Here is a 25,935-nt window from a genome sequence, read left to right as displayed (position 1 = left end):
CTCCCGTTCCATTTCCACTCCCGTTCCATTTCCACTCCCGTTCCATTTCCTCTCCCGTTCCATTTCCACTCCCGTTCCATTTCCACTCCCGTTCCATTTCCACTCCCGTTCCATTTCCACTCCCGTTCCATTTCCACTCCCGTTCCATTTCCTCTCCCGTTCCATTTCCACTCCCGTTCCATTTCCACTCCCGTTCCATTTCCACTCCCGTTCCATTTCCACTCCCGTTCCCATTCCACTCCCGTTCCATTTCCTCTCCCGTTCCATTTCCACTCCCGTTCCATTTCCTCTCCCGTTCCATTTCCACTCCCGTTCCATTTCCACTCCCGTTCCATTTCCACTCCCGTTCCATTTCCACTCCCGTTCCATTTCCACTCCCGTTCCCATTCCACTCCCGTTCCATTTCCTCTCCCGTTCCATTTCCACTCCCGTTCCATTTCCACTCCCGTTCCATTTCCACTCCCGTTCCCATTCCACTCCCATTCCATTTCCTCTCCCGTTCCATTTCCACTCCCGTTCCATTTCCTCTCCCGTTCCATTTCCACTCCCGTTCCATTTCCACTCCCGTTCCATTTCCACTCCCGTTCCATTTCCACTCCCGTTCCATTTCCACTCCCGTTCCCATTCCACTCCCATTCCATTTCCTCTCCCGTTCCATTTCCACTCCCGTTCCATTTCCACTCCCATTCCCATTCCACTCCCATTCCATTTCCACTCCCGTTCCATTTCCACTCCCGTTCCATTTCCACTCCCGTTCCATTTCCAGTCCCGTTCCATTTCCACTCCCGTTCCATTTCCACTCCCGTTCCATTTCCACTCCCGTTCCATTTCCACTCCCGTTCCATTTCCACTCCCGTTCCATTTCCACTCCCTTTCCATTTCCACTCCCGTTCCATTTCCACTCCCCTTCCATTTCCACTCCCGTTCCATTTCCACTCCCCTTCCATTTCCACTCCCGTTCCATTTCCACTCCCATTCCCATTCCACTCCCGTTCCATTTCCACTCCCATTCCATTTCCACTCCCGTTCCATTTCCACTCCCCTTCCATTTCCACTCCCGTTCCGTTTCCACTCCCGTTCCATTTCCACTCCCGTTCCATTTCCACTCCCATTCCATTTCCTATCCCGTTCCATTTCCACTCCCGTTCCATTTCCACTCCCCTTCCATTTCCACTCCCGTTCCATTTCCACTCCTCTTCCGTTTCCACTCCCGTTCCATTTCCACTCCCGTTCCATTTCCACTCCCTTTCCATTACCACTCCCGTTCCATTTCCACTCCCGTTCCATTTCCACTCCCGTTCCATTTCCACTCCCGTTCCATTTCCACTCCCGTTCCATTTCCACTCCCGTTCCATTTCCACTCCCGTTCCATTTCCACTCCCGTTCCATTTCCACTCCCGTTCCCATTGCACTCCCATTCCATTTCCTCTCCCATTCCATTTCCACTCCCGTTCCATTCCCACTCCCATTCCCATTCCACTCCCGTTCCATTTCCTCTCCCGTTCCATTTCCACTCCCGTTCCATTTCCACTCCCGTTCCATTTCCACTCCCGTTCCATTTCCACTCCCGTTCCATTTCCACTCCCGTTCCATTTCCACTCCCGTTCCATTTCCACTCCCGTTCCATTTCCACTCCCGTTCCATTTCCACTCCCGTTCCATTTCCACTCCCGTTCCATTTCCACTCCCGTTCCATTTCCACTCCCGTTCCATTTCCACTCCCGTTCCATTTCCACTCCCGTTCCCATTCCACTCCCGTTCCATTTCCTCTCCCGTTCCATTTCCACTCCCGTTCCATTTCCACTCCCATTCCCATTCCACTCCCGTTCCATTTCCACTCCCGTTCCATTTCCACTCCCGTTCCATTTCCACTCCCGTTCCATTTCCAGTCCCGTTCCATTTCCACTCCCGTTCCATTTCCACTCCCGTTCCATTTCCACTCCCGTTCCATTTCCACTCCCGTTCCATTTCCACTCCCGTTCCATTTCCACTCCCTTTCCATTTCCACTCCCGTTCCATTTCCACTCCCCTTCCATTTCCACTCCCGTTCCATTTCCACTCCCCTTCCATTTCCACTCCCGTTCCATTTCCACTCCCGTTCCATTTCCTCTCCCGTTCCATTTCCACTCCCGTTCCATTTCCACTCCCGTTCCATTTCCACTCCCGTTCCATTTCCACTCCCGTTCCATTTCCACTCCCGTTCCATTTCCACTCCCGTTCCATTTCCACTCCCGTTCCATTTCCTCTCCCGTTCCATTTCCACTCCCGTTCCATTTCCACTCCCGTTCCATTTCCACTCCCGTTCCATTTCCTCTCCCGTTCCATTTCCACTCCCGTTCCATTTCCACTCCCGTTCCATTTCCACTCCCGTTCCATTTCCACTCCCGTTCCATTTCCACTCCCGTTCCATTTCCTCTCCCGTTCCATTTCCACTCCCGTTCCATTTCCACTCCCGTTCCATTTCCACTCCCGTTCCATTTCCACTCCCGTTCCATTTCCACTCCCGTTCCATTTCCCCTCCCGTTCCATTTCCACTCCCGTTCCATTTCCTCTCCCGTTCCATTTCCACTCCCGTTCCATTTCCACTCCCGTTCCATTTCCACTCCCGTTCCATTTCCACTCCCCTTCCATTTCCACTCCCGTTCCATTTCCACTCCCCTTCCATTTCCACTCCCGTTCCATTTCCACTCCCGTTCCATTTCCTCTCCCGTTCCATTTCCACTCCCGTTCCATTTCCACTCCCGTTCCATTTCCACTCCCGTTCCATTTCCACTCCCGTTCCATTTCCACTCCCGTTCCATTTCCACTCCCGTTCCCATTCCACTCCCATTCCCATTCCACTCCCATTCCATTTCCACTCCCGTTCCATTTCCACTCCCATACCATTTCCACTCCAATTCCATTTCCACTCCCATTCCGTTTCCACTCCCCTTCCATTTCCACTCCCGTTCCATTTCCACTCCCGTTCCATTTCCACTCCCGTTCCATTTCCACTCCCGTTCCATTTCCACTCCTCTTCCATTTCCACTCCCGTTCCATTTCCACTCCCATTCCATTTCCACTCCCGTTCCATTCCCACTCCCATTCCCATTCCACTCCCGTTCCATTTCCTCTCCCGTTCCATTTCCACTCCCGTTCCATTTCCACTCCCGTTCCATTTCCACTCCCGTTCCATTTCCACTCCCGTTCCATTTCCACTCCCGTTCCATTTCCACTCCCGTTCCATTTCCACTCCCGTTCCATTTCCACTCCCGTTCCATTTCCACTCCCGTTCCATTTCCACTCCCGTTCCATTTCCACTCCCGTTCCATTTCCACTCCCGTTCCATTTCCACTCCCGTTCCCATTCCACTCCCATTCCATTTCCTCTCCCATTCCATTTCCACTCCCGTTCCATTTCCACTCCCATTCCCATTCCACTCCCATTCCATTTCCACTCCCGTTCCATTTCCACTCCCGTTCCATTTCCACTCCCGTTCCATTTCCAGTCCCGTTCCATTTCCACTCCCGTTCCATTTCCACTCCCGTTCCATTTCCACTCCCGTTCCATTTCCACTCCCGTTCCATTTCCACTCCCGTTCCATTTCCACTCCCTTTCCATTTCCACTCCCGTTCCATTTCCACTCCCCTTCCATTTCCACTCCCGTTCCATTTCCACTCCCCTTCCATTTCCACTCCCGTTCCATTTCCACTCCCGTTCCATTTCCTCTCCCGTTCCATTTCCACTCCCGTTCCATTTCCACTCCCCTTCCATTTCCACTCCCGTTCCATTTCCACTCCCGTTCCATTTCCACTCCCGTTCCATTTCCACTCCCGTTCCATTTCCTCTCCCGTTCCATTTCCACTCCCGTTCCATTTCCACTCCCGTTCCATTTCCACTCCCGTTCCATTTCCTCTCCCGTTCCATTTCCTCTCCCGTTCCATTTCCACTCCCGTTCCATTTCCACTCCCGTTCCATTTCCACTCCCGTTCCATTTCCACTCCCGTTCCATTTCCACTCCAGTTCCATTTCCTCTCCCGTTCCATTTCCACTCCCGTTCCATTTCCACTCCCGTTCCATTTCCACTCCCGTTCCATTTCCACTCCCGTTCCATTTCCACTCCCGTTCCATTTCCCCTCCCGTTCCATTTCCACTCCCGTTCCATTTCCTCTCCCGTTCCATTTCCACTCCCGTTCCATTTCCACTCCCGTTCCATTTCCACTCCCGTTCCATTTCCACTCCCCTTCCATTTCCACTCCCGTTCCATTTCCACTCCCCTTCCATTTCCACTCCCGTTCCATTTCCACTCCCGTTCCATTTCCTCTCCCGTTCCATTTCCACTCCCGTTCCATTTCCACTCCCGTTCCATTTCCACTCCCCTTCCATTTCCACTCCCGTTCCATTTCCACTCCCCTTCCATTTCCACTCCCGTTCCATTTCCACTCCCGTTCCATTTCCTCTCCCGTTCCATTTCCACTCCCGTTCCATTTCCACTCCCGTTCCATTTCCACTCCCGTTCCATTTCCACTCCCGTTCCATTTCCACTCCCGTTCCATTTCCACTCCCGTTCCATTTCCTCTCCCGTTCCATTTCCACTCCCGTTCCATTTCCACTCCCGTTCCATTTCCACTCCCGTTCCATTTCCTCTCCCGTTCCATTTCCACTCCCGTTCCATTTCCACTCCCGTTCCATTTCCACTCCCGTTCCATTTCCACTCCCGTTCCATTTCCACTCCCGTTCCATTTCCTCTCCCGTTCCATTTCCACTCCCGTTCCATTTCCACTCCCGTTCCATTTCCACTCCCGTTCCATTTCCACTCCCGTTCCATTTCCACTCCCGTTCCATTTCCCCTCCCGTTCCATTTCCACTCCCGTTCCATTTCCTCTCCCGTTCCATTTCCACTCCCGTTCCATTTCCACTCCCGTTCCATTTCCACTCCCGTTCCATTTCCACTCCCCTTCCATTTCCACTCCCGTTCCATTTCCACTCCCCTTCCATTTCCACTCCCGTTCCATTTCCACTCCCGTTCCATTTCCTCTCCCGTTCCATTTCCACTCCCGTTCCATTTCCACTCCCGTTCCATTTCCACTCCCGTTCCATTTCCACTCCCGTTCCATTTCCACTCCCGTTCCATTTCCACTCCCGTTCCCATTCCACTCCCATTCCATTTCCACTCCCGTTCCATTTCCACTCCCATACCATTTCCACTCCAATTCCATTTCCACTCCCATTCCGTTTCCACTCCCCTTCCATTTCCACTCCCGTTCCATTTCCACTCCCGTTCCATTTCCACTCCCGTTCCATTTCCACTCCCGTTCCATTTCCACTCCTCTTCCATTTCCACTCCCGTTCCATTTCCACTCCCATTCCATTTCCACTCCCGTTCCATTCCCACTCCCATTCCCATTCCACTCCCGTTCCATTTCCTCTCCCGTTCCATTTCCACTCCCGTTCCATTTCCACTCCCGTTCCATTTCCACTCCCGTTCCATTTCCACTCCCGTTCCATTTCCACTCCCGTTCCATTTCCACTCCCGTTCCATTTCCACTCCCGTTCCATTTCCACTCCCGTTCCATTTCCACTCCCGTTCCATTTCCACTCCCGTTCCATTTCCACTCCCGTTCCATTTCCACTCCCGTTCCATTTCCACTCCCGTTCCCATTCCACTCCCATTCCATTTCCTCTCCCATTCCATTTCCACTCCCGTTCCATTTCCACTCCCATTCCCATTCCACTCCCATTCCATTTCCACTCCCGTTCCATTTCCACTCCCGTTCCATTTCCACTCCCGTTCCATTTCCAGTCCCGTTCCATTTCCACTCCCGTTCCATTTCCACTCCCGTTCCATTTCCACTCCCGTTCCATTTCCACTCCCGTTCCATTTCCACTCCCGTTCCATTTCCACTCCCTTTCCATTTCCACTCCCGTTCCATTTCCACTCCCCTTCCATTTCCACTCCCGTTCCATTTCCACTCCCCTTCCATTTCCACTCCCGTTCCATTTCCACTCCCGTTCCATTTCCTCTCCCGTTCCATTTCCACTCCCGTTCCATTTCCACTCCCCTTCCATTTCCACTCCCGTTCCATTTCCACTCCCGTTCCATTTCCACTCCCGTTCCATTTCCACTCCCGTTCCATTTCCTCTCCCGTTCCATTTCCACTCCCGTTCCATTTCCACTCCCGTTCCATTTCCACTCCCGTTCCATTTCCTCTCCCGTTCCATTTCCTCTCCCGTTCCATTTCCACTCCCGTTCCATTTCCACTCCCGTTCCATTTCCACTCCCGTTCCATTTCCACTCCCGTTCCATTTCCACTCCAGTTCCATTTCCTCTCCCGTTCCATTTCCACTCCCGTTCCATTTCCACTCCCGTTCCATTTCCACTCCCGTTCCATTTCCACTCCCGTTCCATTTCCACTCCCGTTCCATTTCCCCTCCCGTTCCATTTCCACTCCCGTTCCATTTCCTCTCCCGTTCCATTTCCACTCCCGTTCCATTTCCACTCCCGTTCCATTTCCACTCCCGTTCCATTTCCACTCCCCTTCCATTTCCACTCCCGTTCCATTTCCACTCCCCTTCCATTTCCACTCCCGTTCCATTTCCACTCCCGTTCCATTTCCTCTCCCGTTCCATTTCCACTCCCGTTCCATTTCCACTCCCGTTCCATTTCCACTCCCGTTCCATTTCCACTCCCGTTCCATTTCCACTCCCGTTCCATTTCCACTCCCGTTCCATTTCCACTCCCGTTCCATTTCCTCTCCCGTTCCATTTCCACTCCCGTTCCATTTCCACTCCCGTTCCATTTCCACTCCCGTTCCATTTCCTCTCCCGTTCCATTTCCACTCCCGTTCCATTTCCACTCCCGTTCCATTTCCACTCCCGTTCCATTTCCACTCCCGTTCCATTTCCACTCCCGTTCCATTTCCTCTCCCGTTCCATTTCCACTCCCGTTCCATTTCCACTCCCGTTCCATTTCCACTCCCGTTCCATTTCCACTCCCGTTCCCATTCCACTCCCATTCCATTTCCTCTCCCGTTCCATTTCCACTCCCGTTCCATTTCCTCTCCCGTTCCATTTCCACTCCCGTTCCATTTCCACTCCCGTTCCATTTCCACTCCCGTTCCATTTCCACTCCCGTTCCATTTCCACTCCCGTTCCCATTCCACTCCCATTCCATTTCCTCTCCCGTTCCATTTCCACTCCCGTTCCATTTCCACTCCCATTCCCATTCCACTCCCATTCCATTTCCACTCCCGTTCCATTTCCACTCCCGTTCCATTTCCACTCCCGTTCCATTTCCAGTCCCGTTCCATTTCCACTCCCGTTCCATTTCCACTCCCGTTCCATTTCCACTCCCGTTCCATTTCCACTCCCGTTCCATTTCCACTCCCGTTCCATTTCCACTCCCTTTCCATTTCCACTCCCGTTCCATTTCCACTCCCCTTCCATTTCCACTCCCGTTCCATTTCCACTCCCCTTCCATTTCCACTCCCGTTCCATTTCCACTCCCATTCCCATTCCACTCCCGTTCCATTTCCACTCCCATTCCATTTCCACTCCCGTTCCATTTCCACTCCCCTTCCATTTCCACTCCCGTTCCGTTTCCACTCCCGTTCCATTTCCACTCCCGTTCCATTTCCACTCCCATTCCATTTCCTATCCCGTTCCATTTCCACTCCCGTTCCATTTCCACTCCCCTTCCATTTCCACTCCCGTTCCATTTCCACTCCTCTTCCGTTTCCACTTTTTCCACTCCCGTTCCATTTCCACTCCCTTTCCATTACCACTCCCGTTCCATTTCCACTCCCGTTCCATTTCCACTCCCGTTCCATTTCCACTCCCGTTCCATTTCCACTCCCGTTCCATTTCCACTCCCGTTCCATTTCCACTCCCGTTCCATTTCCACTCCCGTTCCATTTCCACTCCCGTTCCATTTCCACTCCCGTTCCATTTCCACTCCCGTTCCATTTCCACTCCCGTTCCATTTCCACTCCCGTTCCATTTCCACTCCCGTTCCATTTCCACTCCCGTTCCCATTCCACTCCCATTCCATTTCCTCTCCCATTCCATTTCCACTCCCGTTCCATTTCCACTCCCATTCCCATTCCACTCCCATTCCATTTCCACTCCCGTTCCATTTCCACTCCCGTTCCATTTCCACTCCCGTTCCATTTCCAGTCCCGTTCCATTTCCACTCCCGTTCCATTTCCACTCCCGTTCCATTTCCACTCCCGTTCCATTTCCACTCCCGTTCCATTTCCACTCCCGTTCCATTTCCACTCCCTTTCCATTTCCACTCCCGTTCCATTTCCACTCCCCTTCCATTTCCACTCCCGTTCCATTTCCACTCCCCTTCCATTTCCACTCCCGTTCCATTTCCACTCCCATTCCCATTCCACTCCCGTTCCATTTCCACTCCCATTCCATTTCCACTCCCGTTCCATTTCCACTCCCCTTCCATTTCCACTCCCGTTCCGTTTCCACTCCCGTTCCATTTCCACTCCCGTTCCATTTCCACTCCCATTCCATTTCCTATCCCGTTCCATTTCCACTCCCGTTCCATTTCCACTCCCCTTCCATTTCCACTCCCGTTCCATTTCCACTCCTCTTCCGTTTCCACTCCCGTTCCATTTCCACTCCCGTTCCATTTCCACTCCCTTTCCATTACCACTCCCGTTCCATTTCCACTCCCGTTCCATTTCCACTCCCGTTCCATTTCCACTCCCGTTCCATTTCCACTCCCGTTCCATTTCCACTCCCGTTCCATTTCCACTCCCGTTCCATTTCCACTCCCGTTCCATTTCCACTCCCGTTCCATTTCCACTCCCGTTCCCATTGCACTCCCATTCCATTTCCTCTCCCATTCCATTTCCACTCCCGTTCCATTCCCACTCCCATTCCCATTCCACTCCCGTTCCATTTCCTCTCCCGTTCCATTTCCACTCCCGTTCCATTTCCACTCCCGTTCCATTTCCACTCCCGTTCCATTTCCACTCCCTTTCCATTTCCACTCCCGTTCCATTTCCACTCCCCTTCCATTTCCACTCCCGTTCCATTTCCACTCCCCTTCCATTTCCACTCCCGTTCCATTTCCACTCCCATTCCCATTCCACTCCCGTTCCATTTCCACTCCCATTCCATTTCCACTCCCGTTCCATTTCCACTCCCCTTCCATTTCCACTCCCGTTCCGTTTCCACTCCCGTTCCATTTCCACTCCCATTCCATTTCCTATCCCGTTCCATTTCCACTCCCGTTCCATTTCCACTCCCCTTCCATTTCCACTCCCGTTCCATTTCCACTCCTCTTCCGTTTCCACTCCCGTTCCATTTCCACTCCCGTTCCATTTCCACTCCCTTTCCATTACCACTCCCGTTCCATTTCCACTCCCGTTCCATTTCCACTCCCGTTCCATTTCCACTCCCGTTCCATTTCCACTCCCGTTCCATTTCCACTCCCGTTCCATTTCCACTCCCGTTCCATTTCCACTCCCGTTCCATTTCCACTCCCGTTCCATTTCCACTCCCGTTCCATTTCCACTCCCGTTCCCATTGCACTCCCATTCCATTTCCTCTCCCATTCCATTTCCACTCCCGTTCCATTCCCACTCCCATTCCCATTCCACTCCCGTTCCATTTCCTCTCCCGTTCCATTTCCACTCCCGTTCCATTTCCACTCCCGTTCCATTTCCACTCCCGTTCCATTTCCACTCCCGTTCCATTTCCACTCCCGTTCCATTTCCACTCCCGTTCCATTTCCACTCCCGTTCCATTTCCACTCCCGTTCCATTTCCACTCCCGTTCCCATTCCACTCCCATTCCATTTCCACTCCCGTTCCATTTCCACTCCCGTTCCATTTCCACTCCCGTTCCATTTCCAGTCCCGTTCCATTTCCACTCCCGTTCCATTTCCACTCCCGTTCCATTTCCACTCCCGTTCCATTTCCACTCCCGTTCCATTTCCACTCCCGTTCCATTTCCACTCCCTTTCCATTTCCACTCCCGTTCCATTTCCACTCCCCTTCCATTTCCACTCCCGTTCCATTTCCACTCCCCTTCCATTTCCACTCCCGTTCCATTTCCACTCCCGTTCCATTTCCACTCCCGTTCCATTTCCACTCCCGTTCCCATTCCACTCCCATTCCATTTCCACTCCCGTTCCATTTCCACTCCCGTTCCATTTCCACTCCCGTTCCATTTCCAGTCCCGTTCCATTTCCACTCCCGTTCCATTTCCACTCCCGTTCCATTTCCACTCCCGTTCCATTTCCACTCCCGTTCCATTTCCACTCCCGTTCCATTTCCACTCCCTTTCCATTTCCACTCCCGTTCCATTTCCACTCCCCTTCCATTTCCACTCCCGTTCCATTTCCACTCCCCTTCCATTTCCACTCCCGTTCCATTTCCACTCCCGTTCCATTTCCTCTCCCGTTCCATTTCCACTCCCGTTCCATTTCCACTCCCGTTCCATTTCCACTCCCGTTCCATTTCCACTCCCGTTCCATTTCCACTCCCGTTCCATTTCCACTCCCGTTCCATTTCCACTCCCGTTCCATTTCCACTCCTCTTCCGTTTCCTCTCCCGTTCCATTTCCACTCCCGTTCCATTTCCACTCCCTTTCCATTACCACTCCCGTTCCATTTCCACTCCCGTTCCATTTCCACTCCCGTTCCATTTCCACTCCCGTTCCATTTCCACTCCCGTTCCATTTCCACTCCCGTTCCATTTCCACTCCCGTTCCATTTCCACTCCCGTTCCATTTCCACTCCCGTTCCCATTGCACTCCCATTCCATTTCCTCTCCCGTTCCATTTCCACTCCCGTTCCATTCCCACTCCCATTCCCATTCCACTCCCGTTCCATTCCCTCTCCCGTTCCATTTCCACTCCCGTTCCATTTCCACTCCCGTTCCATTTCCACTCCCGTTCCATTTCCACTCCCGTTCCATTTCCACTCCCGTTCCATTTCCACTCCCGTTCCATTTCCACTCCCGTTCCATTTCCACTCCCGTTCCATTTCCACTCCCGTTCCATTTCCACTCCCGTTCCATTTCCACTCCCGTTCCATTTCCACTCCCGTTCCATTTCCACTCCCGTTCCCATTCCACTCCCATTCCATTTCCTCTCCCGTTCCATTTCCACTCCCGTTCCATTTCCACTCCCATTCCCATTCCACTCCCGTTCCATTTCCACTCCCGTTCCATTTCCACTCCCGTTCCATTTCCACTCCCGTTCCATTTCCAGTCCCGTTCCATTTCCACTCCCGTTCCATTTCCACTCCCGTTCCATTTCCACTCCCGTTCCATTTCCACTCCCGTTCCATTTCCACTCCCGTTCCATTTCCACTCCCTTTCCATTTCCACTCCCGTTCCATTTCCACTCCCCTTCCATTTCCACTCCCGTTCCATTTCCACTCCCCTTCCATTTCCACTCCCGTTCCATTTCCACTCCCGTTCCATTTCCTCTCCCGTTCCATTTCCACTCCCGTTCCATTTCCACTCCCGTTCCATTTCCACTCCCGTTCCATTTCCTCTCCCGTTCCATTTCCACTCCCGTTCCATTTCCACTCCCGTTCCATTTCCACTCCCGTTCCATTTCCTCTCCCGTTCCATTTCCACTCCCGTTCCATTTCCACTCCCGTTCCATTTCCACTCCCGTTCCATTTCCTCTCCCGTTCCATTTCCACTCCCGTTCCATTTCCACTCCCGTTCCATTTCCACTCCCGTTCCATTTCCACTCCCGTTCCATTTCCACTCCCGTTCCATTTCCTCTCCCGTTCCATTTCCACTCCCGTTCCATTTCCACTCCCGTTCCATTTCCACTCCCGTTCCATTTCCACTCCCGTTCCATTTCCACTCCCGTTCCATTTCCCCTCCCGTTCCATTTCCACTCCCGTTCCATTTCCTCTCCCGTTCCATTTCCACTCCCGTTCCATTTCCACTCCCGTTCCATTTCCACTCCCGTTCCATTTCCACTCCCGTTCCATTTCCACTCCCGTTCCCATTCCACTCCCGTTCCATTTCCACTCCCGTTCCATTTCCACTCCCATACCATTTCCACTCCAATTCCATTTCCACTCCCATTCCGTTTCCACTCCCCTTCCGTTTCCACTCCCGTTCCATTTCCACTCCCGTTCCATTTCCACTCCCGTTCCATTTCCACTCCCGTTCCATTTCCACTCCTCTTCCATTTCCACTCCCGTTCCATTTCCACTCCCATTCCATTTCCACTCCCGTTCCATTCCCACTCCCATTCCCATTCCACTCCCGTTCCATTTCCTCTCCCGTTCCATTTCCACTCCCGTTCCATTTCCACTCCCGTTCCATTTCCACTCCCGTTCCATTTCCACTCCCGTTCCATTTCCATTCCCGTTCCATTTCCACTCCCGTTCCATTTCCACTCCCGTTCCATTTCCACTCCCGTTCCATTTCCACTCCCGTTCCATTTCCACTCCCGTTCCATTTCCACTCCCGTTCCATTTCCACTCCCGTTCCCATTCCACTCCCGTTCCATTTCCTCTCCCGTTCCATTTCCACTCCCGTTCCATTTCCACTCCCGTACCCATTCCACTCCCATTCCATTTCCACTCCCGTTCCATTTCCACTCCCGTTCCATTTCCACTCCCGTTCCATTTCCACTCCCGTTCCATTTCCACTCCCCTTCCATTTCCACTCCCGTTCCATTTCCTCTCCCGTTCCATTTCCACTCCCGTTCCATTTCCACTCCCGTTCCATTTCCACTCCCGTTCCATTTCCTCTCCCGTTCCATTTCCACTCCCGTTCCATTTCCACTCCCGTTCCATTTCCACTCCCGTTCCATTTCCACTCCCGTTCCATTTCCACTCCCGTTCCATTTCCTCTCCCGTTCCATTTCCACTCCCGTTCCATTTCCACTCCCGTTCCATTTCCACTCCCGTTCCATTTCCACTCCCGTTCCATTTCCACTCCCGTTCCATTTCCCCTCCCGTTCCATTTCCACTCCCGTTCCATTTCCTCTCCCGTTCCATTTCCACTCCCGTTCCATTTCCACTCCCGTTCCATTTCCACTCCCGTTCCATTTCCACTCCCCTTCCATTTCCACTCCCGTTCCATTTCCACTCCCCTTCCATTTCCACTCCCGTTCCATTTCCACTCCCGTTCCATTTCCTCTCCCGTTCCATTTCCACTCCCGTTCCATTTCCACTCCCGTTCCATTTCCACTCCCGTTCCATTTCCACTCCCGTTCCATTTCCACTCCCGTTCCATTTCCACTCCCGTTCCATTTCCACTCCCGTTCCATTTCCACTCCCGTTCCATTTCCACTCCCGTTCCCATTCCACTCCCATTCCATTTCCTCTCCCGTTCCATTTCCACTCCCGTTCCATTTCCACTCCCGTTCCCATTCCACTCCCGTTCCATTTCCACTCCCGTTCCATTTCCACTCCCGTTCCATTTCCACTCCCGTTCCATTTCCAGTCCCGTTCCATTTCCACTCCCGTTCCATTTCCACTCCCGTTCCATTTCCACTCCCGTTCCATTTCCACTCCCGTTCCATTTCCACTCCCGTTCCATTTCCACTCCCTTTCCATTTCCACTCCCGTTCCATTTCCACTCCCCTTCCATTTCCACTCCCGTTCCATTTCCACTCCCCTTCCATTTCCACTCCCGTTCCATTTCCACTCCCGTTCCATTTCCTCTCCCGTTCCATTTCCACTCCCGTTCCATTTCCACTCCCGTTCCATTTCCACTCCCGTTCCATTTCCTCTCCCGTTCCATTTCCACTCCCGTTCCATTTCCACTCCCGTTCCATTTCCACTCCCGTTCCATTTCCACTCCCTTTCCATTTCCACTCCCGTTCCATTTCCACTCCCCTTCCATTTCCACTCCCGTTCCATTTCCACTCCCCTTCCATTTCCACTCCCGTTCCATTTCCACTCCCGTTCCATTTCCTCTCCCGTTCCATTTCCACTCCCGTTCCATTTCCACTCCCGTTCCATTTCCACTCCCGTTCCATTTCCTCTCCCGTTCCATTTCCACTCCCGTTCCATTTCCACTCCCGTTCCATTTCCACTCCCGTTCCATTTCCACTCCCGTTCCATTTCCACTCCCGTTCCATTTCCAGTCCCGTTCCATTTCCACTCCCGTTCCATTTCCACTCCCGTTCCATTTCCACTCCCGTTCCATTTCCACTCCCGTTCCATTTCCACTCCCGTTCCATTTCCACTCCCTTTCCATTTCCACTCCCGTTCCATTTCCACTCCCCTTCCATTTCCACTCCCGTTCCATTTCCACTCCCCTTCCATTTCCACTCCCGTTCCATTTCCACTCCCGTTCCATTTCCTCTCCCGTTCCATTTCCACTCCCGTTCCATTTCCACTCCCGTTCCATTTCCACTCCCGTTCCATTTCCTCTCCCGTTCCATTTCCACTCCCGTTCCATTTCCACTCCCGTTCCATTTCCACTCCCGTTCCATTTCCACTCCCTTTCCATTTCCACTCCCGTTCCATTTCCACTCCCCTTCCATTTCCACTCCCGTTCCATTTCCACTCCCCTTCCATTTCCACTCCCGTTCCATTTCCACTCCCGTTCCATTTCCTCTCCCGTTCCATTTCCACTCCCGTTCCATTTCCACTCCCGTTCCATTTCCACTCCCGTTCCATTTCCTCTCCCGTTCCATTTCCACTCCCGTTCCATTTCCACTCCCGTTCCATTTCCACTCCCGTTCCATTTCCTCTCCCGTTCCATTTCCACTCCCGTTCCATTTCCACTCCCGTTCCATTTCCACTCCCGTTCCATTTCCTCTCCCGTTCCATTTCCACTCCCGTTCCATTTCCACTCCCGTTCCATTTCCACTCCCGTTCCATTTCCACTCCCGTTCCATTTCCACTCCCGTTCCATTTCCTCTCCCGTTCCATTTCCACTCCCGTTCCATTTCCACTCCCGTTCCATTTCCACTCCCGTTCCATTTCCACTCCCGTTCCATTTCCACTCCCGTTCCATTTCCCCTCCCGTTCCATTTCCACTCCCGTTCCATTTCCTCTCCCGTTCCATTTCCACTCCCGTTCCATTTCCACTCCCGTTCCATTTCCACTCCCGTTCCATTTCCACTCCCGTTCCATTTCCACTCCCGTTCCCATTCCACTCCCGTTCCATTTCCACTCCCGTTCCATTTCCACTCCCATACCATTTCCACTCCAATTCCATTTCCACTCCCATTCCGTTTCCACTCCCCTTCCGTTTCCACTCCCGTTCCATTTCCACTCCCGTTCCATTTCCACTCCCGTTCCATTTCCACTCCCGTTCCATTTCCACTCCTCTTCCATTTCCACTCCCGTTCCATTTCCACTCCCATTCCATTTCCACTCCCGTTCCATTCCCACTCCCATTCCCATTCCACTCCCGTTCCATTTCCTCTCCCGTTCCATTTCCACTCCCGTTCCATTTCCACTCCCGTTCCATTTCCACTCCCGTTCCATTTCCACTCCCGTTCCATTTCCATTCCCGTTCCATTTCCACTCCCGTTCCATTTCCACTCCCGTTCCATTTCCACTCCCGTTCCATTTCCACTCCCGTTCCATTTCCACTCCCGTTCCATTTCCACTCCCGTTCCATTTCCACTCCCGTTCCCATTCCACTCCCGTTCCATTTCCTCTCCCGTTCCATTTCCACTCCCGTTCCATTTCCACTCCCGTACCCATTCCACTCCCATTCCATTTCCACTCCCGTTCCATTTCCACTCCCGTTCCATTTCCACTCCCGTTCCATTTCCAGTCCCGTTCCATTTCCACTCCCGTTCCATTTCCACTCCCGTTCCATTTCCACTCCCGTTCCATTTCCACTCCCGTTCCATTTCCACTCCCGTTCCATTTCCACTCCCTTTCCATTTCCACTCCCGTTCCATTTCCACTCCCCTTCCATTTCCACTCCCGTTCCATTTCCACTCCCCTTCCATTTCCACTCCCGTTCCATTTCCACTCCCGTTCCATTTCCTCTCCCGTTCCATTTCCACTCCCGTTCCATTTCCACTCCCGTTCCATTTCCACTCCCGTTCCATTTCCACTCCCGTTCCATTTCCACTCCCGTTCCATTTCCACTCCCCTTCCATTTCCACTCCCGTTCCATTTCCTCTCCCGTTCCATTTCCACTCCCGTTCCATTTCCACTCCCGTTCCATTTCCACTCCCGTTCCATTTCCTCTCCCGTTCCATTTCCACTCCCGTTCCATTTCCACTCCCGTTCCATTTCCACTCCCGTTCCATTTCCACTCCCGTTCCATTTCCACTCCCGTTCCATTTCCTCTCCCGTTCCATTTCCACTCCCGTTCCATTTCCACTCCCGTTCCATTTCCACTCCCGTTCCATTTCCACTCCCGTTCCATTTCCACTCCCGTTCCATTTCCCCTCCCGTTCCATTTCCACTCCCGTTCCATTTCCTCTCCCGTTCCATTTCCACTCCCGTTCCATTTCCACTCCCGTTCCATTTCCACTCCCGTTCCATTTCCACTCCCCTTCCATTTCCACTCCCGTTCCATTTCCACTCCCCTTCCATTTCCACTCCCGTTCCATTTCCACTCCCGTTCCATTTCCTCTCCCGTTCCATTTCCACTCCCGTTCCATTTCCACTCCCGTTCCATTTCCACTCCCGTTCCATTTCCACTCCCGTTCCATTTCCACTCCCGTTCCATTTCCACTCCCGTTCCCATTCCACTCCCATTCCATTTCCACTCCCGTTCCATTTCCACTCCCATACCATTTCCACTCCAATTCCATTTCCACTCCCATTCCGTTTCCACTCCCCTTCCATTTCCACTCCCGTTCCATTTCCACTCCCGTTCCATTTCCACTCCCGTTCCATTTCCACTCCCGTTCCATTTCCACTCCTCTTCCATTTCCACTCCCGTTCCATTTCCACTCCCATTCCATTTCCACTCCCGTTCCATTCCCACTCCCATTCCCATTCCACTCCCGTTCCATTTCCACTCCCGTTCCATTTCCACTCCCGTTCCATTTCCACTCCTCTTCCATTTCCACTCCCGTTCCATTTCCACTCCCATTCCATTTCCACTCCCGTTCCATTCCCACTCCCATTCCCATTCCACTCCCGTTCCATTTCCTCTCCCGTTCCATTTCCACTCCCGTTCCATTTCCACTCCCGTTCCATTTCCACTCCCTTTCCATTTCCACTCCCGTTCCATTTCCACTCCCGTTCCATTTCCACTCCCGTTCCATTTCCACTCCCGTTCCATTTCCACTCCCGTTCCCATTCCACTCCCGTTCCATTTCCTCTCCCGTTCCATTTCCACTCCCGTTCCATTTCCACTCCCGTACCCATTCCACTCCCATTCCATTTCCACTCCCGTTCCATTTCCACTCCCGTTCCATTTCCACTCCCGTTCCATTTCCAGTCCCGTTCCATTTCCACTCCCGTTCCATTTCCACTCCCGTTCCATTTCCACTCCCGTTCCATTTCCACTCCCGTTCCATTTCCACTCCCGTTCCATTTCCACTCCCTTTCCATTTCCACTCCCGTTCCATTTCCACTCCCCTTCCATTTCCACTCCCGTTCCATTTCCACTCCCCTTCCATTTCCACTCCCGTTCCATTTCCACTCCCGTTCCATTTCCTCTCCCGTTCCATTTCCACTCCCGTTCCATTTCCACTCCCGTTCCATTTCCACTCCCGTTCCATTTCCACTCCCGTTCCATTTCCACTCCCGTTCCATTTCCACTCCCCTTCCATTTCCACTCCCGTTCCATTTCCTCTCCCGTTCCATTTCCACTCCCGTTCCATTTCCACTCCCGTTCCATTTCCACTCCCGTTCCATTTCCTCTCCCGTTCCATTTCCACTCCCGTTCCATTTCCACTCCCGTTCCATTTCCACTCCCGTTCCATTTCCACTCCCGTTCCATTTCCACTCCCGTTCCATTTCCTCTCCCGTTCCATTTCCACTCCCGTTCCATTTCCACTCCCGTTCCATTTCCACTCCCGTTCCATTTCCACTCCCGTTCCATTTCCACTCCCGTTCCATTTCCCCTCCCGTTCCATTTCCACTCCCGTTCCATTTCCTCTCCCGTTCCATTTCCACTCCCGTTCCATTTCCACTCCCGTTCCATTTCCACTCCCGTTCCATTTCCACTCCCCTTCCATTTCCACTCCCGTTCCATTTCCACTCCCCTTCCATTTCCACTCCCGTTCCATTTCCACTCCCGTTCCATTTCCTCTCCCGTTCCATTTCCACTCCCGTTCCATTTCCACTCCCGTTCCATTTCCACTCCCGTTCCATTTCCACTCCCGTTCCATTTCCACTCCCGTTCCATTTCCACTCCCGTTCCCATTCCACTCCCATTCCATTTCCACTCCCGTTCCATTTCCACTCCCATACCATTTCCACTCCAATTCCATTTCCACTCCCATTCCGTTTCCACTCCCCTTCCATTTCCACTCCCGTTCCATTTCCACTCCCGTTCCATTTCCACTCCCGTTCCATTTCCACTCCCGTTCCATTTCCACTCCTCTTCCATTTCCACTCCCGTTCCATTTCCACTCCCATTCCATTTCCACTCCCGTTCCATTCCCACTCCCATTCCCATTCCACTCCCGTTCCATTTCCACTCCCGTTCCATTTCCACTCCCGTTCCATTTCCACTCCTCTTCCATTTCCACTCCCGTTCCATTTCCACTCCCATTCCATTTCCACTCCCGTTCCATTCCCACTCCCATTCCCATTCCACTCCCGTTCCATTTCCTCTCCCGTTCCATTTCCACTCCCGTTCCATTTCCACTCCCGTTCCATTTCCACTCCCTTTCCATTTCCACTCCCGTTCCATTTCCACTCCCGTTCCATTTCCACTCCCGTTCCATTTCCACTCCCGTTCCATTTCCACTCCCGTTCCATTTCCACTCCCTTTCCATTTCCACTCCCGTTCCATTTCCAGTCCCGTTCCATTTCCACTCCCGTTCCATTTCCACTCCCGTTCCATTTCCACTCCCGTTCCATTTCCACTCCCGTTCCATTTCCACTCCCGTTCCATTTCCACTCCCTTTCCATTTCCACTCCCGTTCCATTTCCACTCCCCTTCCATTTCCACTCCCGTTCCATTTCCACTCCCCTTCCATTTCCACTCCCGTTCCATTTCCACTCCCGTTCCATTTCCTCTCCCGTTCCATTTCCACTCCCGTTCCATTTCCACTCCCGTTCCATTTCCACTCCCGTTCCATTTCCACTCCCGTTCCATTTCCACTCCCGTTCCATTTCCACTCCCGTTCCATTTCCACTCCCGTTCCATTTCCTCTCCCGTTCCATTTCCACTCCCGTTCCATTTCCACTCCCGTTCCATTTCCACTCCCGTTCCATTTCCTCTCCCGTTCCATTTCCACTCCCGTTCCATTTCCACTCCCGTTCCATTTCCACTCCCGTTCCATTTCCACTCCCGTTCCATTTCCTCTCCCGTTCCATTTCCACTCCCGTTCCATTTCCACTCCCGTTCCATTTCCACTCCCGTTCCATTTCCACTCCCGTTCCATTTCCACTCCCGTTCCATTTCCCCTCCCGTTCCATTTCCACTCCCGTTCCATTTCCTCTCCCGTTCCATTTCCACTCCCGTTCCATTTCCACTCCCGTTCCATTTCCACTCCCGTTCCATTTCCACTCCCCTTCCATTTCCACTCCCGTTCCATTTCCACTCCCCTTCCATTTCCACTCCCGTTCCATTTCCACTCCCGTTCCATTTCCTCTCCCGTTCCATTTCCACTCCCGTTCCATTTCCACTCCCGTTCCATTTCCACTCCCGTTCCATTTCCACTCCCGTTCCATTTCCACTCCCGTTCCATTTCCACTCCCGTTCCCATTCCACTCCCATTCCATTTCCACTCCCGTTCCATTTCCACTCCCATACCATTTCCACTCCAATTCCATTTCCACTCCCATTCCGTTTCCACTCCCCTTCCATTTCCACTCCCGTTCCATTTCCACTCCCGTTCCATTTCCACTCCCGTTCCATTTCCACTCCCGTTCCATTTCCACTCCTCTTCCATTTCCACTCCCGTTCCATTTCCACTCCCATTCCATTTCCACTCCCGTTCCATTCCCACTCCCATTCCCATTCCACTCCCGTTCCATTTCCTCTCCCGTTCCATTTCCACTCCCGTTCCATTTCCACTCCCGTTCCATTTCCACTCCCGTTCCATTTCCACTCCCGTTCCATTTCCACTCCCGTTCCATTTCCACTCCCGTTCCATTTCCACTCCCGTTCCATTTCCACTCCCGTTCCATTTCCACTCCCGTTCCATTTCCACTCCCGTTCCATTTCCACTCCCGTTCCATTTCCACTCCCGTTCCATTTCCACTCCCGTTCCCATTCCACTCCCATTCCATTTCCTCTCCCATTCCATTTCCACTCCCGTTCCATTTCCACTCCCATTCCCATTCCACTCCCATTCCATTTCCACTCCCGTTCCATTTCCACTCCCGTTCCATTTCCACTCCCGTTCCATTTCCAGTCCCGTTCCATTTCCACTCCCGTTCCATTTCCACTCCCGTTCCATTTCCACTCCCGTTCCATTTCCACTCCCGTTCCATTTCCACTCCCGTTCCATTTCCACTCCCTTTCCATTTCCACTCCCGTTCCATTTCCACTCCCCTTCCATTTCCACTCCCGTTCCATTTCCACTCCCCTTCCATTTCCACTCCCGTTCCATTTCCACTCCCGTTCCATTTCCTCTCCCGTTCCATTTCCACTCCCGTTCCATTTCCACTCCCGTTCCATTTCCACTCCCGTTCCATTTCCACTCCCGTTCCATTTCCACTCCCGTTCCATTTCCACTCCCGTTCCATTTCCACTCCCGTTCCATTTCCTCTCCCGTTCCATTTCCACTCCCGTTCCATTTCCACTCCCGTTCCATTTCCACTCCCGTTCCATTTCCTCTCCCGTTCCATTTCCACTCCCGTTCCATTTCCACTCCCGTTCCATTTCCACTCCCGTTCCATTTCCACTCCCGTTCCATTTCCACTCCCGTTCCATTTCCTCTCCCGTTCCATTTCCACTCCCGTTCCATTTCCACTCCCGTTCCATTTCCACTCCCGTTCCATTTCCACTCCCGTTCCATTTCCACTCCCGTTCCATTTCCCCTCCCGTTCCATTTCCACTCCCGTTCCATTTCCTCTCCCGTTCCATTTCCACTCCCGTTCCATTTCCACTCCCGTTCCATTTCCACTCCCGTTCCATTTCCACTCCCCTTCCATTTCCACTCCCGTTCCATTTCCACTCCCCTTCCATTTCCACTCCCGTTCCATTTCCACTCCCGTTCCATTTCCTCTCCCGTTCCATTTCCACTCCCGTTCCATTTCCACTCCCGTTCCATTTCCACTCCCGTTCCATTTCCACTCCCGTTCCATTTCCACTCCCGTTCCATTTCCACTCCCGTTCCATTTCCACTCCCGTTCCATTTCCTCTCCCGTTCCATTTCCACTCCCGTTCCATTTCCACTCCCGTTCCATTTCCACTCCCGTTCCATTTCCTCTCCCGTTCCATTTCCACTCCCGTTCCATTTCCACTCCCGTTCCATTTCCACTCCCGTTCCATTTCCACTCCCGTTCCATTTCCACTCCCGTTCCATTTCCTCTCCCGTTCCATTTCCACTCCCGTTCCATTTCCACTCCCGTTCCATTTCCACTCCCGTTCCATTTCCACTCCCGTTCCCATTCCACTCCCATTCCATTTCCTCTCCCGTTCCATTTCCACTCCCGTTCCATTTCCTCTCCCGTTCCATTTCCACTCCCGTTCCATTTCCACTCCCGTTCCATTTCCACTCCCGTTCCATTTCCACTCCCGTTCCATTTCCACTCCCGTTCCCATTCCACTCCCATTCCATTTCCTCTCCCGTTCCATTTCCACTCCCGTTCCATTTCCACTCCCATTCCCATTCCACTCCCATTCCATTTCCACTCCCGTTCCATTTCCACTCCCGTTCCATTTCCACTCCCGTTCCATTTCCAGTCCCGTTCCATTTCCACTCCCGTTCCATTTCCACTCCCGTTCCATTTCCACTCCCGTTCCATTTCCACTCCCGTTCCATTTCCACTCCCGTTCCATTTCCACTCCCTTTCCATTTCCACTCCCGTTCCATTTCCACTCCCCTTCCATTTCCACTCCCGTTCCATTTCCACTCCCCTTCCATTTCCACTCCCGTTCCATTTCCACTCCCATTCCCATTCCACTCCCGTTCCATTTCCACTCCCATTCCATTTCCCCTCCCGTTCCATTTCCACTCCCGTTCCATTTCCTCTCCCGTTCCATTTCCACTCCCGTTCCATTTCCACTCCCGTTCCATTTCCACTCCCGTTCCATTTCCACTCCCGTTCCATTTCCACTCCCGTTCCCATTCCACTCCCATTCCATTTCCACTCCCGTTCCATTTCCACTCCCATACCATTTCCACTCCAATTCCATTTCCACTCCCATTCCGTTTCCACTCCCCTTCCATTTCCACTCCCGTTCCATTTCCACTCCCGTTCCATTTCCACTCCCATTCCATTTCCACTCCCGTTCCATTTCCACTCCTCTTCCATTTCCACTCCCGTTCCATTTCCACTCACATTCCATTTCCACTCCCGTTCCATTCCCACTCCCATTCCCATTCCACTCCCGTTCCATTTCCTCTCCCGTTCCATTTCCACTCCCGTTCCATTTCCACTCCCGTTCCATTTCCACTCCCGTTCCATTTCCACTCCCGTTCCATTTCCACTCCCGTTCCATTTCCACTCCCGTTCCATTTCCACTCCCGTTCCATTTCCACTCCCGTTCCATTTCCACTCCCGTTCCATTTCCACTCCCGTTCCATTTCCACTCCCGTTCCATTTCCACTCCCGTTCCCATTCCACTCCCATTCCATTTCCTCTCCCATTCCATTTCCACTCCCGTTCCATTTCCACTCCCATTCCCATTCCACTCCCATTCCATTTCCACTCCCGTTCCATTTCCACTCCCGTTCCATTTCCACTCCCGTTCCATTTCCAGTCCCGTTCCATTTCCACTCCCGTTCCATTTCCACTCCCGTTCCATTTCCACTCCCGTTCCATTTCCACTCCCGTTCCATTTCCACTCCCGTTCCATTTCCACTCCCTTTCCATTTCCACTCCCGTTCCATTTCCACTCCCCTTCCATTTCCACTCCCGTTCCATTTCCACTCCCCTTCCATTTCCACTCCCGTTCCATTTCCACTCCCGTTCCATTTCCTCTCCCGTTCCATTTCCACTCCCGTTCCATTTCCACTCCCGTTCCATTTCCACTCCCGTTCCATTTCCACTCCCGTTCCATTTCCACTCCCGTTCCATTTCCACTCCCGTTCCATTTCCACTCCCGTTCCATTTCCTCTCCCGTTCCATTTCCACTCCCGTTCCATTTCCACTCCCGTTCCATTTCCACTCCCGTTCCATTTCCTCTCCCGTTCCATTTCCACTCCCGTTCCATTTCCACTCCCGTTCCATTTCCACTCCCGTTCCATTTCCACTCCCGTTCCATTTCCACTCCCGTTCCATTTCCCCTCCCGTTCCATTTCCACTCCCGTTCCATTTCCACTCCCGTTCCATTTCCACTCCCGTTCCATTTCCACTCCCGTTCCATTTCCACTCCCGTTCCATTTCCCCTCCCGTTCCATTTCCACTCCCGTTCCATTTCCTCTCCCGTTCCATTTCCACTCCCGTTCCATTTCCACTCCCGTTCCATTTCCACTCCCGTTCCATTTCCACTCCCCTTCCATTTCCACTCCCCTTCCATTTCCACTCCCGTTCCATTTCCACTCCCCTTCCATTTCCACTCCCGTTCCATTTCCACTCCCGTTCCATTTCCTCTCCCATTCCATTTCCACTCCCGTTCCATTTCCACTCCCGTTCCATTTCCACTCCCGTTCCATTTCCACTCCCGTTCCATTTCCACTCCCGTTCCATTTCCACTCCCGTTCCCATTCCACTCCCGTTCCATTTCCACTCCCGTTCCATTTCCACTCCCATACCATTTCCACTCCAATTCCATTTCCACTCCCATTCCGTTTCCACTCCCCTTCCATTTCCACTCCCGTTCCATTTCCACTCCCGTTCCATTTCCACTCCCGTTCCATTTCCACTCCTCTTCCATTTCCACTCCCGTTCCATTTCCACTCCCATTCCATTTCCACTCCCGTTCCATTCCCACTCCCATTCCCATTCCACTCCCGTTCCATTTCCTCTCCCGTTCCATTTCCACTCCCGTTCCATTTCCACTCCCGTTCCATTTCCACTCCCGTTCCATTTCCACTCCCGTTCCATTTCCACTCCCGTTCCATTTCCACTCCCGTTCCATTTCCACTCCCGTTCCATTTCCACTCCCGTTCCATTTCCACTCCCGTTCCATTTCCACTCCCGTTCCATTTCCAGTCCCGTTCCATTTCCACTCCCGTTCCATTTCCACTCCCGTTCCATTTCCACTCCCGTTCCATTTCCACTCCCGTTCCATTTCCACTCCCGTTCCATTTCCACTCCCTTTCCATTTCCACTCCCGTTCCATTTCCACTCCCCTTCCATTTCCACTCCCGTTCCATTTCCACTCCCCTTCCATTTCCACTCCCGTTCCATTTCCACTCCCGTTCCATTTCCTCTCCCGTTCCATTTCCACTCCCGTTCCATTTCCACTCCCGTTCCATTTCCACTCCCGTTCCATTTCCACTCCCGTTCCATTTCCACTCCCGTTCCATTTCCACTCCCGTTCCATTTCCACTCCCGTTCCATTTCCTCTCCCGTTCCATTTCCACTCCCGTTCCATTTCCACTCCCGTTCCATTTCCACTCCCGTTCCATTTCCTCTCCCGTTCCATTTCCACTCCCGTTCCATTTCCACTCCCGTTCCATTTCCACTCCCGTTCCATTTCCACTCCCGTTCCATTTCCACTCCCGTTCCATTTCCCCTCCCGTTCCATTTCCACTCCCGTTCCATTTCCACTCCCGTTCCATTTCCACTCCCGTTCCATTTCCACTCCCGTTCCATTTCCACTCCCGTTCCATTTCCCCTCCCGTTCCATTTCCACTCCCGTTCCATTTCCTCTCCCGTTCCATTTCCACTCCCGTTCCATTTCCACTCCCGTTCCATTTCCACTCCCGTTCCATTTCCACTCCCCTTCCATTTCCACTCCCCTTCCATTTCCACTCCCGTTCCATTTCCACTCCCCTTCCATTTCCACTCCCGTTCCATTTCCACTCCCGTTCCATTTCCTCTCCCATTCCATTTCCACTCCCGTTCCATTTCCACTCCCGTTCCATTTCCACTCCCGTTCCATTTCCACTCCCGTTCCATTTCCACTCCCGTTCCATTTCCACTCCCGTTCCCATTCCACTCCCGTTCCATTTCCACTCCCGTTCCATTTCCACTCCCATACCATTTCCACTCCAATTCCATTTCCACTCCCATTCCGTTTCCACTCCCCTTCCATTTCCACTCCCGTTCCATTTCCACTCCCGTTCCATTTCCACTCCCGTTCCATTTCCACTCCTCTTCCATTTCCACTCCCGTTCCATTTCCACTCCCATTCCATTTCCACTCCCGTTCCATTCCCACTCCCATTCCCATTCCACTCCCGTTCCATTTCCTCTCCCGTTCCATTTCCACTCCCGTTCCATTTCCACTCCCGTTCCATTTCCACTCCCGTTCCATTTCCACTCCCGTTACATTTCCACTCCCGTTCCATTTCCACTCCCGTTCCATTTCCACTCCCGTTCCATTTCCACTCCCGTTCCATTTCCACTCCCGTTCCATTTCCACTCCCGTTCCATTTCCACTCCCGTTCCATTTCCACTCCCGTTCCATTTCCTCTCCCGTTCCATTTCCACTCCCGTTCCATTTCCACTCCCGTTCCATTTCCTCTCCCGTTCCATTTCCACTCCCGTTACATTTCCACTCTCGTTCCATTTCCACTCCCGTTCCATTTCCACTCCCGTTCCATTTCCACTCCCGTTCCATTTCCAC

Source organism: Gorilla gorilla, chromosome 12 (assembly GCF_029281585.2).
Source record: "Gorilla gorilla gorilla isolate KB3781 chromosome 12, NHGRI_mGorGor1-v2.1_pri, whole genome shotgun sequence".
Taxonomy (NCBI): domain Eukaryota; kingdom Metazoa; phylum Chordata; class Mammalia; order Primates; family Hominidae; genus Gorilla; species Gorilla gorilla.
Note: the sequence above shows the minus strand (reverse complement) of the source record.